An 18813-nucleotide genomic window follows, 5' to 3' on the forward strand; every position below is an offset into this window, starting at 1 on the left:
CAAATCAAAAAGAAATTCAGAGGAGCCATCTTTAATTAGTGGGTGAGCTGGGCAAATTTCATGATAAGCTGGCATACCTATTAATATGTTAATACACAAAACTATAAATCTGTGGGAGGAGTTTATAAAGAATTGAATATGACATTGAACTATATTATAATCCGTAAATAGAAAGCATCTGGAAATCCTTTTTAACCTAGAAAGGTTTTTCAAATGTGTGGTGCAAAATGGGCCAGTGGATATTTATTGATAGTCTGATGTAAATTCAAATTTGCCCAAATGTTGTGCACAATAGGTAAGGCTGACTAATTCTGCCATTGCAAAGGGAAGGGGTCATGGGTCCATCTCTTAGGATGATGGAGCATGGGGGAGAAGCTGAAATGAGTGCCAATTGTAGAGGGGAAATATGGACTGAGATTTATATTGGTTATTGGAGAAGGAATATTCTGATCTCAAACCTCTGTCACTTCGTGGCTATGTCCACTCACGTGGAAGGCTTTGGAGTAATCACCAAGGAAAAGTCCAGAGCTGGTGTCCTGTGTTGAGTTCAGCACTGGCTGGCAACTCCTGCAATGCCTCTGCTGCCAATCTGTATCAGTTTCAATTCATCAGCTGCCTGGGCAACAGCTTGTTCTCTTTATCATACTGCCCTGGCTTGCGTACTAGCTTGTGTATCATGTAGATAACTAGGATGCAACATCCATGGTGTATCCCAAACAATGGATGCCCAATAAGGGTGGTAGGGAGGTTTCAGTGTTATGATTGGTTGCTAGAGAGGATGGGAGGGTGGCAAGATGTTAATAAGATTTTGAAATGGGTGTAAGAATTGGTGGATATTGAGAGATGCTGAAAGGGTGAAAGGGCTGCCACAGGTGGTGAGCAGAAGTTCGTGAAGCCCATCTCCACACTGCTAGACTTGCAGACAGATGGCCTAAGTTCCTTTGAAGTATGCTGGACTGACCCGAGCTTCTGGATAAGTAACCAGCGCCATCTGGAGGCTGCACACAAGTAAATGGCGATCACAAAATTGACATCCAGACACGTGCTTGCTTACTGTGTGCCATTGAGCATCAAATGGAATGTCCAGGATGGAGGACCTGGAAAGAAAAGCACAGACTTTGCAAACATGATCAGTTCCAGAATGCAACTTTGCAAACAGTTTACTAAGAGAGTTGAATTATATATCCCATATTCCAAGTCTATAAACAAAAGAAATCAACTCAGGAAGTCAGCAGTAACAAAAAAGTAGAAGAGAAAAAAACATGAGGTCAAAACCATTAATTACCCTGCAAACTGAGGGGGGAAACTCCAAAGGAAAAAAGATAACAAATAGATAAATAGTAAGCATTACCAGATGAGTGTGATGAGAAGTTTTAAAGAAATATCAAGTTCAACCCAAAAAAAAATCACTAATATTTTCTGAAAAAGCAACTAAATTTGGTTGAGCTGGACACTTTGAAAACTGAAGGTGCTGGTTTTTGCATTTTAAGGAAATACTTTGCAGAACTATTTACAACAGAATAAAGGATATGGGTATTCTGGGGGAAAACATTGAATTAGGTCTAGAGTCTTAGTAAAATTAATATAAGCAGGGCAACAAGGTTATAGAAACTATAGAACTATACACTTTTCTATTGTTGAAATGATAACTAAGTCAATATTTAAAAGTGTCTGTAAAATTGGAATTTTTTTTGTTCAGAAAGAGCATTGAGTTATAAAAGATTGATCATGTCTGACAAATCTGAATAATCTCTTTGAAAAGTTCATTGAATTAGTGGAAAATTGAGTGAGAAGCAGGAAACGGAGAACAAGGATATCTAAAAACAAGAAAATATCAACAGGAGGAGGTCATTCAGGGCTTTGAGTCTTCTCCACCAATCATGGCTGATCTAATTCAACATTTTCCTTGGCTATTCCTATATCATTTGATTACTCTAATGTACAGAGATCTGCAGACAAACTTCAGCCTTTATTGCAGTCAGTGACAGAATCTCCATCTCTCTGGGACAGAAAACTTTAAAGGTTAACCATATTTGTGTGAATATTTAAATGAACTTGTCCATTACTTTGATTCAGCAATCTTTAGCCAGAGAGAACCTTGTCTCCTGTAACTGAGTTCCTGAAGGGACATGAGAGACTGTAGATGCTGCAATCTGGAGCAAAGTAAAAACAGCCAAAGGAATTCACTGAGTGAAATATCATCTGTGGAGTCAGAGATGGTTGACATTTTGAGTCAAGGTGCATTGTCAAAACTGAGTGCGTAGAGGAGAGGTGTCCAGTAAGTTCCAACTTCGTGTGTGTGTGTTCTTTTTAATTTAACTCTTGGTATTCAGTTAAGATTTTAGCAATCACACACTGTACTCTCTTCAAGGCCAATACAGTTTTGCAAGATATGGAACCCTAAGCAGTTCACGGTTCTCCAGATTTGACCTAGCTGTAGCATAACTGATTCTCTCCATTTTTCTGCCGTCCATTTTATATAAATGAAGTATTTTTTTTAACCTTTTAAGTTATTTTCTGTAGCTAACTATGAGATTCAATGATCTGTGTCCATGGATACCAAAGTTTTCTTTGGAATGCTACTGCTTCTAGCTCTTCACCATTTATATTAGTCCTTCATGGTTAACAAGTTCACTCTAGGCAAAGCTATCCATTCATGGATGAATTTTTAAAATTTAATTGCTAATCTTCCAAGAAGAACTGTAGATGTTTGTAAATGGAAATAATGTAGTCACAGAAGCTTAAGAAGGGAAGAAAAATATTCTTTGTTTGGAATGTTGTGCATAAATAAGGAAATTCCCATTATAAAATGTTCTTATCTCAAAGCAGAACTTTGAATTGATAAAAATACAGTTTTGTTTAAACTAGATTTGGTATAATTTTTAAACTTGGTTTTTAGGAGTTTTAAAAAAATTCTGGTTTAGTTACATTGAGATAATGCTGAAGTGTCAGCTCTTTGAATTTCAACCTGTTAAATACAACTCCACCATGCTCATTAAGCTACAGGAGTTAATGGTTATAACAATTCCAAGATGCACTCTGTCATTACACAGTATGTTCTAATGCATTATTAGACTAGAAACAAGTTGAGGGTGCTAACAAATTTTTAAAGCAGAATTTAATAAACGAGGATTCACTGTGATGCTGATAAGAAAAAATTTTGGCTGCTACCTGAGTGAGTGTCATTGCTATTACAAAGGAAAATGTGCAAGGCAAACTCAAAGGTCTTAAGGTGGATAAGTCACCTGGTCCAGATGGACTACATCCTAGAGTCCTGAGAGAGGTTGCTGAAGAGAAAGCGGTTGTATTGGTCATGATCTTTCAAGAATCACTTGATTCTGGAATGGTCCCAGAGGACTGGAAGATTGCAAATGTCACTCTGCACTTTAAGAAGGGAGGAAGACAAAGGATAGGAAATTATAGGCCAGTTAACCTAACTCCAGTGGCTGGAAAAGCGTTGGAGTATATTGTTATTAAGGATGAGATTTCAGGGTACTTGACTAAGGATAAAATAAGTCAAAGTCAGCATGGTTTTTGTCAAGGGAAATCTTGCCCGAGAAATTTGTTAGAGTTCTTTAAGGAAGTAACAAGCAGAGTGGAGAAAGGAGAAGCAGTGGATGTCATTTACTTGGATTTTCAGAAGGCGTTTGATAAGGTGCCACACATGAGGCTGTTTAACAAGATAAAATCCTATGGCATTACAGGAAAGATTGTATGGATAGCATGGATAGAGGAATGGCTGACAGGCGGGAGGCAGTGAGTGGGAATAAAAGGGGCCTTTTTCTGGTTGGCAGCAAGTGAGTAGTGGTTTTCCTCAGGGGTCAGTATTGGTCCTGATACCTTTCACATTGTTTGTCAATGATTTAGAAAATGGAATTGATAGCTTTTTGACAAAGTTTGCAAATAATACAAAGATAGGTGGAGGAGTAGATAGTGCTGAGGAAGCAATGCAATTGCAGGAGGATTTAGACAAATTAGAAGAATGGGCAAAAATGTGGCAGATGGAATACAGTGTTGGAAAATATTATCTATTTTCATAAAAGAAACAATAGTGTGGACTACTTATCGAAATGGGGAGAAGGTTCAAAGGTCAGATGTGCAGAGCGACTTGGGTGTCCTCGTGTAAGACTCATGTAGGGTTAATTTACAGGTTGAGCCTTGAAGGTAAGCCCATAGTTTAAAAAATTGGCTCAGAGTTGAAGTGAATGAAGTTGTTCAAGCTGGTTCAGGAGCTTGATGAGTAAAGGGTAATAACGGTTTCTGAATCTGGTGTTGTGGGACTTCATTCTTGATGGGAGCAGTGAGAAAAGATCATGACCTGTATAGTGGGGATCCTTGATGAAAACTGTTTTCTTGAGACAATGCTCCTTGTACTTGTGCTCAGTGGTAGGGAGAGCTTTGCCTGTGATAGACTAGGCTATGTTCGTCACTTTTTGTAGGCTTTTCCACTCCTGGGCATTGGTGTAATGCTCTTCACTGTGCATCGATAAAAGTTTGTTATAGTTTTAGATGATATACTATATCTGCACAAATTTCTAAGAAAGGGAAGGTGCTATCATGCTGCCTTTGTGATGGCTCTGTATGCTGGTCCCAGGACATAACCTCTGATATAATAAGGCCAAAAAATGGGAATTTACTGATATTCTGCACCTCTGTTCCCCTAGTGAGGACTGGCTCATGGACCTTTGATTCCTACCTCTTGTAATTAATTATCATTTCTTTCATTTTGCTGACTTGAGTTGTTGTTGTGACACCATTCAACCAGATTTTCAATCTCCCTCCTTTTTGGTTTCTCAAGAAAGTGATATCTGTCATTAAGGTCCCTTCCCATCTGGGACATGCCCTCTTCTCATTGCTACTTTTGGGGAAGAGTAAAGCCTAAAGACCTAACTCAGCATTTTAGGAACAACTTCTTCCCCTCTGCTATCAAATTTCTGAATAGTTTGTGAACGCATGAACACTATCTTATTCCCCTTTTGCGCTATTTCTGTATTTTTACTGTAACTTGTAGTAATTCATTATGCCTGCACTGTACTGCTGCCACAAAGCAACAAATTTTGTGATTAGTGTCAGTGTCAATAAACCTGCTTTTTTGATTTAACAGGAGTCTACTGACATTGGGATACCTGACTGAGCAGCTTAAAAATTCACTGTCAATTGCTCAGATACCTCCATGGTCCAAAGTGTATTATGACTCACAGGCTGTTATTTCCAGCACAGGGCTACTAAACTACGCCTTCCGTGCATGTCACAGTGATGATACTATTGTGATACTACTGTGCAGGACTCTTAAATGGTATTGCCAGTAACTTGAGGATGAATGCAGTGATTAGAGTAGAAGCCAAAGCTATGCCCATCTGTGAAAAACCTATTTTTAAAGAATCTTCATACAGGTTAGATCTTTCTTGAAGAGCAGATTGTTTACAAACTTAGCTTTTCTAAGGCTGTCATCAGAGTGGTTTAGTCCAATTCTTCTGCTTGGTCAGCTGTGTCTGCGGATTTCAGTTTGTTGAGTGTATGCCTTCAGACTCCTGTACCTTGCTGATGGTAGCAATGAGAAGAGAGTATTCCCTGGGTGTTGGTTGCCCTTGATGATGGATGCTGTCATTTTGAGGCATTACCTTTTGAAGATGTCCTTAATGCTGGGGAAGCTGGTGCCCATGATGGAGTAGGCTGGGTTTGCAACCTACTGTAGCTTTTTCCGATCCTGTGCCGTGCCCCCTCCATACTAGATGGTTATTCAATCCGTTAGAATGGTATAGCCATAGAAATTTGCTAGTCTTTGCTGATGTATCAAATCCCCTCAAACTCCTAATGAAATATACCTGCTGGCATGCCTTCATCGCAACTGTATCAATATGTTGGGTCCAGGACAGATCTTCAGAAATGTTGACATGCAGGCACTTGCCCTTTCCACTACTGCTGCCTCAATGAGGACTGGTGTGTGTTCCCTCTACTTCTCCTCCCTGAAGTCTACAATCAATTTCTTGGTCTTACTGACGTAAGTGCAAGGTTGTTGATGTGATACTGCACAACTAGCTGATCTATCTCACTCTGGTACACCAATTTAGATGCTGTCAACAATAGTTGTGTCATCGGTAAACTTTTATATGTGGTGTTTGAGTTGTGCCTCGCCAACTAGGCGCAGAGAGATCAGAGCAAAATAAGCACGCATCCTTTAAGTGTGTTGGTATTCAGTATCAGCAAGTAGGTGTTATTTCTGATCCACACTGACTGTGGTCTCCTGATGAGGATATCGAGGCTCTATTTGCAGAGGGAGGTACAGAGACATGGGTTTTAAAACTTGCTGGTTAGTACTGCGGGTACGAACGTGTTGGATGCTGAGCTGTAATCAATAAACAACTGCCTGATGTAGGTATTGCTATTGTCTAGGTGATCCAAGGCTGAGTGGAAAGCCAGTGAGATTACTTCCACTGTAGACTTGTAGTGGTGATAAGCAAATTTCAGTGAGTCCAGGTTCTTGTTTAGGCAGGAGATGATTTTAGCCATGACCAACCTCTCAAAGCACTTCACAGTAGATGTGAGTACAACTGGGCGATAGCCATAGAGGTAGCCCAACTTGTTCTTGGGCACTGTATGATTGACGCTCTTTTGGAAGTAGGTTGGAACCTCCGACTGCAGTAATGAGAGATGGAAGATGTCCTTGAACATTCCCACCGGTTGGTTAGCACAGTCTTTCAGTGCCCGTCTGGGTACACCATCAGGGCTTGGCACCTTGTGAAGATTCACCTCTCTGACATCAGCCTCGGAGACAGAGATCACAGGGTCACAAGATGCTGGAGGGACCTGGGGAGCCAGTTGCCCTAATTCTTGATTTGAATTATATTTTTCAGTAAGCACATTGGAGTTGCACATAGGCCAGATTTCTTGAATGGCACTAATAAGCAAAGTGAGTTTTTACATCAACCTAGCAGTTTTGTTGTCATTGCTAATGAGTATTTTTAAGCATGTCAATTATTTAAGTTTGAAGTTCCAGAAGTGCTATTTTTTTTCATTCCAGGAAATACAATTGTGTCATCAAATCAACACATTCTCTTCATAGTGCATCAATGCTACTCATGTTTCCTCTTTAAACAATTCACCCATGAAGTATTTGACAGCTTGTCACACAGGACTGAGCCCTTCAGTGTCCTGTTCTGATAGAACATTTGACTGTGGTCCTATCCACAAAGCCTTCGCAGAGACTGCTCCAAACTTCTGTGCCCTGTAGCATGCACTCCAGCAGCCTGTCAGTGGCATTTACCTCTCATTGCACTGAAGGACCAGCAAGTTTTGGGCTGACCAAAGTGCATCACTCGGTTGGCAGCACCTTATGTTTGTCTTGGTTTGTGTCTGGGGAACAGCCTGTGATCAGAGCGTCCTCTGTTCTGCAACTGCTTGGGGTGGACATTGACTGATATTGTTCTGTAAATCCAAAACATTAAAACTCATTGAAAGGAAAAGTCCAAAATATGAGTCTTACCTTTGTCTTCACTTTAAGTGTGGCATGCACTTACCGTGTGGTGGTGTGATGATGCATGCCATTTCTGTACCTTACATATATAATCCGCAATGCATTATACAAGCAACAAAGAATGCTTAATCAATAATATATTTATGATACTACTCAAATATTGCTGAAATATTAAAGACAGGGCCAGGGACCATTGCTTTTTTTTCTAGACTTGGTGAATGCGCAGTTCATAAACGGGTGAATCACTCTCATCCATACCTCAGCCACCTTAAGAGCAACGTGCCTTGGAATGAGGCTCTGTACCTCCCTCTGTAATTGGCTTCTTGACTTCCTAACCGGAAGACCACAATCTGTGCGGTTTGGTGATAACATATCCTCCTCACTGACGATCAACACTGGCACACCTCAGGGGTGTGTGCTTAGCCCACTGCTCTACTCTCTATGCACATATGACTGAGGGTAGGCATAGCTCAAATACCACCTAAAAATTAGCTGACAATACAACCATTGTTGATAGAGTCTCAGGTGGTGGCGAGAGGGCATACAGTAGTGAGATATGGCAACTAGTGGAGTGGTGCTGCAGCAACAACTTGGTACTCAATATCAGTAAGACAAAAGAGCTGATTGTGGACTTCAGGAAGGGTAAGTCAAAGGAACAAGTACCAATCCTCATAGAGGGATCAGAAGTGGAGAGAGTGAGCAACTTCAAGTTCCTGGGTGTCAGGATCTCTGAGGATCTAACCTGGTCCCAACATATTGATGTAGTCATAAAGAAGGCAAGACAGCAGCTATACTTTATTAGGAGTTTGAAGAGATTCGACATGTCAACAAATACACTCAAAAACTTATAGTTGTACTGTGGAGAGCATTCTGACAGGCTGCATCACTGTCTGGTATGGAGGGATTACTGCACAGGACCGAAAGAAGCTGCAGAAGGTTGTAAATCTAGTCAGCTCCATCTTGGGCAATAGCCTACAAAGTACCCAAGACACCTTTAGGGAGCAGTGCTTCAGAAAGGCAGCATCCATTATTAAGGATCTCCAGCACCCAGGGCATGCCCTTTTCTCACTGTTACCATCAGGAAGGAGGTACAGAAGCCTGAAGGCACACACTCAGTGATTCAGGAACAGCTTCTTCTCCTCTGCCATCCGATTCCATAATGGACATCAAAGCTTTGGACACTAACTCACTTTTTAAAATATACAGTATTTCTGTTTTTGCACATTTTTAGAAACCTATTCAATATACTTAATTGATTTACTTGTTTATTTGTTGGTGCATGGCCAAGTGGTTAAGGCGTTCGTCTAGTGATCTGAAGGTCACTAGTTCGAGCCTTGGCTGAGGCTGCGTGTGTGTCCTTGAGCAAGGCACTTGACCAGACATTGCTCTGCGATGACACTGGTGCCAAGCTGTATGGGTCCTAATGCCCTTCCCTTGGACAACATTGGTGGTGTGGAGAGGGGAGACTTGCAGCCAGCAACTGCTGGTCTTCCATTTAAAAAAAAACCTTGCCCAGCTTGCGCCCTGGAAACTTTCCAAGGTGCACATCCATAGTTTTTTGTAATTTATTTTTATTGAAGTTCATCAAACAAACATTTCCATGAGATGTATTTCAGTCATTGTACATATATATCATATAATCATATATATCAAAAAAACTCCACAAAGTATTTATCTGAGGTATACACTTATAGAAAATAGTGGAAAGAAAAAACAAGCAAAAGGAAAGAACTATGTACAAGTAGGGAGTGATTTTTTTTTTAAAACAACAGATTCATCGATTTATGAGAATAAAATCAGGCCTATGAGGCATTACGTAGTTAAACCATTTTTCCCAGTATGAATCAAATTGTTCCAGCTTGTGATTAACAGCTGCTGTATCTTCTCCCATTTTGTAAATGTCCATTGTAATTTCCATCCATGTATTTCCTAGTAAGAGTCTTTTTACCAGCCACCAACAGTATATTCATTAAATATTTATCTCTTTTCAAACATTCTTAAGGTATATATCCAAAATATATGGTCTCACTCTCCAAGGGAATTGCACATTTAAAGATGTCTTGTAGGGCATTGTGTATCCCCCCCCAATAGTTTTTGATAATAGGGCAGTCCCAAAAAATATGATGATTTGCATTTTGATTTCCACAATTTCTCCAGCAAACAGGGAGGTTACCATCATAATGGGATTTCTGAGAGGGTGTAATAAAATATCTTATCAAGTTTTTCCATCCAATCTCCCTCCATTTCTGTGAATTGGTACACTTCCATTGATATCTCCATATTGTCCATTCTTCCTCAGATATAATTAGCCCTCCTTCCTTCTCCCATTTTGTTTTAATGTATGAAGTCGAATGTGTTTTAAGATTTGACAACCCCTTATAAGTGCTTGAAATGATTCTACTGCCATTACCTGAATTATATGCTTTTCTAAAGAGCTCTATCAAGCATGTATTTACATCCATGGTTTATTATTTTTTTCTCTCTGCTAGATTATTAATTGCATTGAACTGCTGCTGCTGAGTTAACAAATTTCACAACACATACCGGAGATAATAAACCTGATTCTGAATTTGACTGTGGAGAAAGGATCTTGATGGAGAGGGCTCACTACCAGCCATGAGGTCTTGATGCTTGTTTGTGAGTTCCAGTGATGAGGCCAAATGACTTTGACAGTCCATTAGGAAACTCTTGCACAGAATCTATCTTGTCTCTTGCAGGACCTGCAGGATATTCCATGCTGACTGCTACTTGGACTTGCGGTCAAGTGTTTTTTTACAGTAACTTTTCCAAAGTACAGTTAGTGCAGCCAGGTCTAACTTAATGGGAATATTGCATGGTAATCAGGCCAAGTCCATCCTTTGCTACACCAGAGACTGGTGTAACTTCAGCATGTAGTAACACTTTGACAATAGACAATAGGTGCAGAAGTAGACCATTCGGCCCCTCGAGTCTGCACCGCCATTCTGAGATCATGGCTGATCATTCACTATCAAAACCCAGTCCCTGCCTTGTCCCCATATCCCTTGATTCCCCTATCCATCAGATATCTATCCAGCTCCTTCTTGAAAGCATCCAGAGAATTGGCCTCCACCATCTTCCGAGGCAGTGCATTCCACACCTCCACAACTCTCTGGGAGAAGAAGCTCTTCCTCAACTCTGTTTTAAATAACTGACCTCTTATTCTCAATCCATGCCCTCTGGTACTGGACTCTCCCAACATCTGGAACATATTTCCTGCCTCAATCCTATCAAATCCTTTAATTATCTTAAACGTTTCAATCAGATCCCCTCTCAATCCCCTCAATTCCAGTGTGTACAAGCCCAATCTCTCCAATCTCTCTGCGTAAGACAGCCCTGCCATCCCAGGAATCAACCTAGTGAATCTACGCTGCAATTCCTCAATTGCCAGAATGTCCTTCCTCAAACCTGGAGACCAAAACTGTACACAATATTCCAGGTGTGGTCTCACCAGGGCCCTGTACAAATGCAAAAGAACATCCTTGCTCTTGTATTCAATTCCCCTTGTAACAAAGGCCAACATTCCATTTGCCCTCTTCACTGCCTGTTGCACTTGCTCATTCACCTTCATTGACTGGTGAACTAGGACACCTAGGTCTCTTTGCATTTCTCCCTTACCTAACTCGACACCATTCAGACAATACTCTGCCCTCTTGTTCCAGCTTCCAAAGTGGATAACTTCACATTTATTCACATTGAATGACATCTGCCAAGTATCTGCCCACTCACTCAGCCTATCCAAGTCTCCCTGTATTCTCCTAACGTCCTCTTCGCATGTCACACTGCCACCCAGTTTAGTATCGTCAGCAAACTTGCTGATATAGTTTTCAATGCCCTCATCTAAATCATTGACATAAATCGTAAAGAGCTGTGGTCCCAATACAGAGCCCTGTGGTACCCCACTAGTCACCTCCAGCCAGTCTGAGAAACACCCATTCACTGCTACCCTTTGCTTTCTATCTGCCAACCAGTTTTTTATCCATGTTGAAACCCTGCCCCCAAAGCCATGAGCTCTGATTTTACTCACCAATCTCCTACGTGGCACCTTATCGAATGCCTTCTGAAAATCTAGGTACACAACATCTACTGGCTTACCCTCGTCTAACATCCTTGTTACACCCTCAAAAAACTCCAACAGATTAGTCAAGCATGATTTGCCCTTGGTAAATCCATGCTGGCTCGGCCTAATCCTATTTCTGCCATCTAGATGTGCCACTATTTCGTCCTTAATAATTGACTCAAGCATCTTCCCCACGACTGACGTTAGGCTAACAGGGCGATAGTTCTCCGTTTGCTCCTTCCCTCCCTTCTTGAAAAGTGGGACAACATTAGCCACTCTCCAATCTTCAGGAACTGATCCTGAATCTAAGGAACATTGGAAAATGATTACCAATGCATCCGCAATTTCCTGAGCCACCTCTTTTAGAACCCTTGGATGCAGACCATCTGGATCCGGGGATTTATTAGCCTTCAGTCCTACCAGTCTACTCATCACAGTTTCTTTCCTAATGTCAAAAGCCAAAGCCCACTTTGTGTTTACATACTTTGGTTCTACGCACAACTCGGTACAGGCACACACAAATGAGAGCCATATTGGGTATGTTTTTCTCCCCCCACCATCTCTGTAGCCTTTTATATTGTAGATGCGCTTCACTTTCTATCTGTGTTCAGATGAAACGGAAGATGATTTGTGACTGTTGTGGCACAGAAGCTGGATTTTACGCCACAACTGAACTGCATAGAGCAATACTGAGAATGCCTTGTACCTGATGACCAGATTCTTGCCCTCAAACGGGAGCACTTGTATGTTCCTCATCCGTATGTTCCTATCTAGAATTTAGAAATACTATCCTACATTCAACAAATACTGCTACGAAATATGAAACATGGTAATGTGAGATCAGATTTAGTTTCTTCACTAACTTTCCTGGATCAAAGTGCAGCATACATGTTTCAAAGTTTGCAGATGCTAATTAGTCAAAGTATCTGACAGATATAGCAGTTGTGTCAAAAAATAGCAGAAATTGATATATGATGCAATGAAATATTCCGCAATATTTTCTTTTGATTTTATTATTTAAACATTTAAAGTTTAATTTATTAATGAGCTGTCTTCCAGTAAATTACCTCAGAGTATCTATCTGATATGCTACAATAGAAATTTATATTTTTGTAGAGTTAAAGGATAATTATTTCCCCCTTCACTTTGGCATCTACTATCCTTGGCCTCTTTTTGAGTTGTTCTTCAACTGTCTGCTAACATAAAATCCAGCTTGTCTTGCTATTCAGTTTTTAAAAATATTTATGAAGGAAGCTCCATATCTTGGTTGCAATCCTTACTCATCAGCAGAGCTGAAATGAAGCATCGTGTTGGTATCATTTGAGGACTGCCTTCTCCAAGGCATATGAAAGTTATTGGGTCCTCTTACTGCTGCTAATGTATTCTATGAAGTGATATGATTTGCTGAGTAAATACAAGTTTAGTTTCTGATAATTAGCAACTGCTCCAAGTTGCATGCCATCTTGGACAATGACTCCCATCCACTCCATAATGTACTGGTTAGGCACAGGAGTACATTCAGCCAGAGACTCATTCCACCAAGATGTAACACTGAGCGTCATAGGAAGTTATTCCTGCCTGTGGTCATCAAACTTTACAACTCCTCCCTCAGAGTGTCAGACACCCTGAGCCAATAGGCTGGTCCTGGACTTATTTCCACTTGGCATAATTTACTTATTATTTAATTATTTGTGGTTTTATATTGCTATATTTCTACACTATTCTTGGTTGGTGCGACTATAACGAAACCCAATTTCCCTTGGGATCAATAAAGTATGTCTGTCTCTTTTCTACACCTCATAGTCAGAGGATAACTCTGCCATGGATGGTTTCAAGCCTGGTTGCGCAAGGAGGAGGGTTGGGCACGGGACCACCAACCCCATCCTGTTTTTAAAAAAATATATATATCTAAAGAATTGTCAACAGAAGCTCCAAAGACCTCATCCCTGGGAGAGGATCTTCACCTTGGAGACGTAGAAGGGCTACATCTGGACTTGAAATACTGGTCCAGGGCAGAGGATTCTGATGAGCTGCTTTCACCAGTTTATGCCCCAGTAAGGTTTTAAGAAGTCACTGGATTTTTTTGTCTTTCTAACTGAATTCATTCATCCGTTAACCCGATTGCTCCAAAAACAATGTTATCTGGGCAATCTTGTCAACCCTATCATTGATATTCCCTTTGTTTTCTTGATCCCATGCTCCATCCTCTGCAATTTGAAACACTTGAAATATTCTCTGATGATATTGTCTGACCTGCTGATGTTCTGTTTTGTTTCGTATTCTAGAAGTCATTTTGTAGGAAGTATAATTAAATAATCTTGCCGAGAGAGCTCTGAAACTCAGCATTTAATATTTATAGTGTAAATAACCACAAAATGATTATGCACTGTGAGACACCTCAGAGAGCCAAGAAGTTGCAACTAAATTGTGACAATTGGACAAAATATCGAGTTGGAAATGTTGACATAACGAAGTACCTGAAAAAGGATTATATTTTAACAGCTCTATGATAGTGAATTTCAGGTGATTGATATGTTTTGATTTTCATTTCTTTTCATAATTATTACATTTGTGATCCTACATCAATGTTGTCCTGAACAAGGGAACTGTGCTATATTTACTCTTTGCAATACCTCTAAACAGAATATCTTTGGATAAGCACAAGCCTCTGTGCTTTAGTGAGAAAAGTCCTGTCTTTTTCTCCATTATAGCCTTTTTTTTTCTGATGTTGCATCTTTTGGATAAAGAGAGAATAGCCAAGGTAAACATTAGTCTTTTAGAAGATATGACCCAAAAATTAATAGCTGGAAAAAGAAAGGTGGGTGCATTGAATATATACTTTGTAACTGTCTTTACAACAAAAAAATTTTAAAAAGCTTTATTTGTCAGATGTACTATGAAACACTCCAATAATATCAAAGGCTTAGTGAGGGGGAGAGGTAGGCATAAGGGAAGGAGATAATTGGACTGAAATTATATAGATCCTGATAATAATGTGTAAACTGGGCTCTGGTGTCCTGCTTTGATCTCTTTACATTAGGAGGAATATGCTTACCAAGTAGAGTGCAGTAAATGTTCATCAGGTTGATTAATGGCATATTTACTATATATAATAGGCCAACCAAAACTGTACACAATAGCCCATGTACTTGTAAAATAATGATTTAATTAATTTTGCATCCACTGAAATGATGCTATTGAAGGGGCCAATATTATACCTATAATGAGGCAACCAGATTGAACGCCGTACACCAAATATGGCCTAAACACAGTTGTATAAATATTCAGGATAACTTCCCCAGCCCTGAACTAAATATTCAACAAATAAAGGCAAGCATGCCAAATGCCTTTACCACCCTGTAACTTGTGCAACAGCTTCTAGGGAGCTATGGACTTGGACCCCAAGATCTCTCTGTGCACTAACACTAAGGGTACTGTGTTTGGGACCAATATTGTGGCTAATTGATCAAAACCATTAGAATTTTGCATTAATAGCCATTAGGTCTTTACTTTCAGTAGGGAATTGGTGAGTAGACAGGTAATGAAAACCTATTATTTAATGCATTATATGCAAGTCACATACAATATTATGTGAGAATGCTGGTTATCATTTGTGAGAAGAAATTCTGAGACTCTTCTATTTGATCTAGCTCCTAACAATAATAAAAAAACAATTGAATTACAATATCATTTCCTACATTAACAAAACCTTGTAAGAAATGCCTGAAGAATTATGCAGTTTGTCACTCAAACGTCTAACTCTGAGAATGTAATATTTCTAAGCAAGTAAAATGTGGCAGACCATCAAATAATACTAATTTAATTTCCTTCTGCATATGGAGAAGTAACAATAATTCTGTACCTCTACATGAGAGAGGAAATTAGTACTTCCAGTTAGTAGTTAGGCATAAAGGACAGACTTTAGTGGCAAATTGATGCATAGAAAACCTACAGCACAATACAGGCCCTTCAGCCCACAAAGTTGTGCTGAACATGTCCCTACCTTAGAAATTACTAGGCTTACCCATAGCCCTCTATTTTTCTAAGCTCCATGTACCTATACAGAAGTCTCTTAAAAGACCCTATCATATCCGCCTCCACCACTGTTGCTGGCAGCCCATTCCACACACTCACCACTCTGTATATTAAAAGAAAACTTGCCCCTGACATCTCTGTACCTGCTGCCAAGCACCTTAAAACTGCACTCTCGTGCTAGCCATTTCAGCTCTGGGGAAAAGCGTCTGACTAGCCACACAATCAATGCCTCTCATCTATCAGGTCACCTCTCATCCTCTGCCGCTCCAAGGAGAAAAGGCTGGGTTCACTCAACCTGTTCTCATAAGGCATGCTCCCCAGTCCAGGCAACATCCTTATAAATCTCCTTTGTACCCTTTCTATAGTTTCCACATCCTCCTTGTAGTGAGGTGATCAGAACTAAGCACAGTACTCCAAGTGGGGTCTGACCAGGGTGCTATATAGCTGCAACATTACCTCTCGGCTCTTAACCTCCATTCCACGGTTGATGAAGGTCAATGCACTGTATGCCTTAACCACACAGTCAGTCTGTGCAGCAGCTTTGAGTGTTCTATGGACTCTGACCCTAAGATTTCTCTGATCCTCCACACTGCCAAGAGTCCTACCATTAATAATATATTCTGCCATCATATTTGATCTACCGAAACGAACCACTTCACACTTATCTGGGTTGAACTCCATCTGCCACTTCTCAGCCCAGTTTTGCATCCTATCAATGTCCCACTGTAACCTCTGATAGCCCTCCACACTATCCACAACACCCCCAATCTTTTGTCATCAGCACATTTACTAACCCATCCCTTCACTTCCTCATCCAGGCCATTTATAAAAATCATGAAGAGAAGAGGTCCCAAAACAGATCCCTGAGGCACACCACTGGTCACTGACCTCCATGCAGAATATGACTTGTCTACAACCACTCTTTGCCTTCTGTAAGTAAGCCATTTCTGGATCCACAAAGCAATGTCCCCTTGGATCCCATGCCTCCTTACTTTCTCAATAAGCCTTGAATGGGTTATCTTATCAAATGCCTTGTTCAAATCCATATACACTACATCTACTGCTCTACCTTGATGTTTAGTCACATCCTCAAAAAATTTAATCAAGTATGATCTTCATTTGACAAAGCCATGCTGACTATTCCTAATCATACTATGCCTCTCCAAACATTCATAAATCCTGCCATTCAGTATCTTTTCCATCAGCTTACCAACCCTGTCCTCTCTGAAACATCTAAAGCCTGGCATTTTTGTAGTCATTCCTGCCCCTGAGCCTTCCAAGTCTCTGTAATGGCCACAATATCACAGCTCCAAGTACAGATCTACGTTCTAAGCTCATCTGCTTTGTTCATGATGCTTTTTGCATTAAAACAGACACATCTCAAACTATCGGTCTGAGCATGCCCGTTCTCTATCATCTGCCTATCCTCCCTCTTGCACTGTCTCTAAGTTTTCTCCATTTGTGAGCCAACTGTCCCTTCCTTTTTGTACAGGTCACGCCTGCCCCAAAAGAGGTCCCAATGATCCAGAAATCTGAATCCTTGCCCACTCAGCCACGCATTTATCCTCTACCTCATTCTATTCCTATACTCACTGGCGGTAATCCTGAGATTACTACCTTTGAGGTCCTGCTTCTCAACTTCCTTCCTAACTCCCTGTAATCTGTTTTCAGGACCTCTTCCCTTTTCCTACCTATGTTGTTGGTATCAATATGTACCACAACCTCTGGCTGTTCTCCTTCTCACTTCAGGATATCGAGGATGTGATCAGAAACATCCCGGAACCTGGCACCTGGGAGGTAAACTACCATCCGAGTTTCTTTCCTGTGTCCACAGAATCGCCTGTCTGACCCCCTGACTATAAAGTCCACTGTTATTGCTGCCTTCTTCCTGTCCCTACCCCTCTGAGCTACAGGGCCAGACTCTGTGCCAGAAACATGGCCACTGTTGCTTCCTCCAGATAGGCTGTCCTCCCCCTTCACCCCCCCAACAGTACTCAAACAGGAGTACATATTGTCAATGGGGACAGCCACAGAATTACTCTCTAGGAACTGACTCCTGCCCTTCCCTCTCCTGACTGTTACCCACTTATCTGTCTCCTGAGACCCCAGGACTACTTGCCTGTAGCTCCTCTCTTATTACCTCCTCGCTTTCCCTGACCAGACAAAGTTCATTGATTTGCATCTCCAGTTCCCTAGGACAGTCCCTAAGGAGCTGCAGCTAGACGCACTTGGTGCAGATATGGCCATCTGGGAGGCTGGGAGTCTCCTGGACTTCCCACATCTGACATCCAGTACATAACACTGGCCTCACAGACATCCTTCCTGTTTCTATTCACAGGTAACTCACTTTGCTCCGACCTGTTATCGTTGAAGCCTGAATGAGCCAAAGCCCTACCACTTTGCCTCAGATCACTGCTCCCTTTTATACTTGAACTTTCCCTGCTATTTAACTCGCGGTTAGCGCTCTGGTTATAGCTGCTAATAGGCCACGCACAATGGCCTAACACTCTCGAAGTGTAGAGACATTATGTTGCAGTAAGTTATTGGTGAGGGCCACATTTGGAGTATTGTGTACTCTTGGTTATTTTGTTACAGGAGAAGCATTGTAAGGCTAGAGAGGGTGTAAAGTGATTTTTGAGGATGTGGACTAAATGGCTTGAGTTGTAGGAAAAGGATCCATGTTGGATCTTTATGCCCTGGACTGCAGGAGAATGAGGAATGATCTCCTGGACATTTACAGGTATAATTATAACATTTAAGAGACATTTGGATAGGTACATAGAGGGGTGGGGCTTGGAGGGTTCTGGGCTGAATGGCCCTCTTTGTGCTGTATTAATCTACTCTGTTACTCTACAAACAACCTGATTTTCACTTGTGCACGGTCACGGCTGGAACTTGCAGGTTACTCGTTCACAACTGCAGCCATCACAGGAGGTTGGAGATGTATTTGGTAATCTGGTGTGAAGACTGCAAGCGTAAACAGAGGAGTGGATATCGTGCTTCACTTGGAGAATATAGTTACAGAGCAAGATACCCAAAGAGAAGACTGGGCCATCAAAGTGTACACCCTTCTCCCAAAAGAAATAAGTGACTGACTTCACCTGAATAATAATCAGAAATGCAGTCTTTTGTTGAAGCTGATAGTCACTTAGAAAACAGATTACTCATAAAGATGCCAGTAAGATGAAGAAAAATTACCCTGCATCCTTCAGTCAGGACATGCTGT

General features: G+C 40.9%; 1 long non-coding RNA gene across 2 annotated transcripts in view; it reads left to right on the plus strand.

Annotated features, from left to right (window-relative positions):
- LOC132403616 (uncharacterized) overlaps positions 1-18813 on the plus strand; it is a 331526-nt gene that overhangs the window by 40353 nt on the left and 272360 nt on the right. The window lies entirely within an intron of this gene.

Source organism: Hypanus sabinus, chromosome 13 (genome assembly GCF_030144855.1).
Source record: "Hypanus sabinus isolate sHypSab1 chromosome 13, sHypSab1.hap1, whole genome shotgun sequence".
NCBI lineage: Eukaryota > Metazoa > Chordata > Chondrichthyes > Myliobatiformes > Dasyatidae > Hypanus > Hypanus sabinus.